The sequence below is a fragment of the Adiantum capillus-veneris genome, chromosome 21, assembly GCF_014529385.1.
Source record: "Adiantum capillus-veneris isolate H3 chromosome 21, ASM1452938v2, whole genome shotgun sequence".
In the NCBI taxonomy this organism is placed as follows: domain Eukaryota; kingdom Viridiplantae; phylum Streptophyta; class Polypodiopsida; order Polypodiales; family Pteridaceae; genus Adiantum; species Adiantum capillus-veneris.
Window position 1 is genome coordinate 108,163,931 of NC_140951.1, and position 2,179 is coordinate 108,166,109.

Here is a 2,179-nt window from a genome sequence, read left to right on the forward strand (position 1 = left end):
ATTTCTCCCCTCAGTGTATGTAAAAACATACAGTCTCTTATGGTCTGCCAACTCCTCAATGCGGAGTTCATCACATCTACAATAAAGTGTTTGTTCGGCATTATTGAATTTATACAGCCCCACGTAAGTGTTGTCTGTATTTATCCATTTTGTCTCACTAACACGCCTGAGCATAGCATTTTGCTTGTCCAACTTGGGTGGTTCCTCCACTAAATCCTCATCTACTTTGTCCAGCTTGCTTCCAGTCAACCCCCATTTGCCAACAATGAAGGGGTTATGCACGGCTAGATACATCATTCCTTTTCAATCAAAGTATATATCTTTATTATAGTCCACATCTACAAGGTCCTTGAACTTGCTTGGTTTGTTCTCCAATTTAACATAGTACCAGTCCATACCATCCTTATAGATTTTAGCTTTCAACTCTTTCTTGAATTGAAATTTTACATACAATAGCTTGACATCCGATTCTAGCCTAGAAGGACCTGCCCCCGTGGAAGTTACTTTCTTAAAGCTCACCATGTTGAATCCCTCAGCCATCATGGTGTATGTTTTTTACAATGATGTATCAAACACAGCTTCCTCTATAATGGTTTCTAGCGGATGTAGTGTTTTTTGATTCACACTCTTTGTAGGAAATGACTATGGAGTGCAAGAGAGGGATGGAGAGATGGGGAAGGGGATGAGCATAGACACATATTGGAGCATTAAAGAGTATTAACTCTCTTCTCCTTATTTTGTATATAACCAAAACAATAGAAGTACATTGGTGGTCGTCCGGTCATAACCTGGCCATGGGGCCTGAAACCCAGCAATCAATCGCACCAAACCAAAGGGTGTTGGATGTTTTGGTAAAAGGGGCTTGCAGTGTCCTTTTCCTCATAAAATGTGCTCCCACCATGGCTTGTGGTCGCTCATTTGAGATGAAAAGGACATTGTAGACCTAATCACTTTTTTTTTCCAATTGTGGAGACCTAATCACTTTGAAATAAAGACATTTTGTGAAGGCTTTTAATTTTTTATTATATCCAATAAGAACCAAAAATGCAAAGTTATTTTTAGACGGGAACAATCAGTGAGCCAAGTTAATGTAATGCTCTTTGTACATGCCAAAAACGGGTTAATGTTAAATTTTCATCTCATACTATAAATGTTAAACCAAACACCTTTTTAAAATAGATTTTTAAAAAAATCTCTCTCTCTCTCTCTCTCTCTCTCTCTCTCTCTCCACACACACGCATATATATAAAGTTATCTCCTCAAATACATTAACAACTATGAAAAAACATTTCAATATGTTCGAATTCTTTATTGTGAAAGAGTACTTTAATAATAACATGCATGATTCTTTAAGGCTCCAATCTCCCTCCATAGCAAAATGAGATGGAACAAGGTGTATTGTAAAGAGGGATGCTTTTAGATCCCTTTTAATGAGGTTCTCTAAGAATGCATATGCGTTTAAACATTTAACAACTCAAAATTGTTTGAAATGTGAAATTCTAAGCTTTGTAAGTAAATTTTCAATTAAAATTGATAATTACACATTTCTAGTTTTTGTAGGTCCTAATTGTTATGGCTGAATTTTGCATACTTTTAATTATAAATTTCAATTAATAGATTAAATTTTCTAGATCTTCCTTTACATTAAGGGCTTAGTAAAAGATTTTATTAAAAAACACTCCCCCCCCCCCCCCCTCCCCTCTCCTCCTCCTTCTCTCTCTCTCTCTCGTGGAGATCATTATGAATTTTTTCTTTTTTAAAGTAAATTTTAAACTCTCGTGACCTCTCAATAGTCACTTTTTTTTTTTCTTTTGAAGGCCCTTGAAGACTTCACCTTGTTCTTTTTGAGCCTCATTTTGTACATATGACAACCTCCCTCAATTATCCTTTGTTTTTTGGCCTGCCTCGCCACTTTCTCTCTCTCTCTCTCTCTCTCTCTCTCTCTCTCTCTCTCTCTCTCTCTCTCTCTCTCTCTCGGAAATTCTCTTCTCTCGCTTCCTTCCCTTTTGTTTTTTTCTTTTTTTTGCCAAAGTTACAATTGTGAGTTATTGAATTCTTCCAAAAGAAATGTACAAAGCACCCTCAAGCTTGTGTCTAAAAAGTATGTAATTAAGAGTGTTTGCAAAACATCGGGGTCTTTGAATTAATTTTAAGTGCCTAAGAACGGCACGCGCTTGTG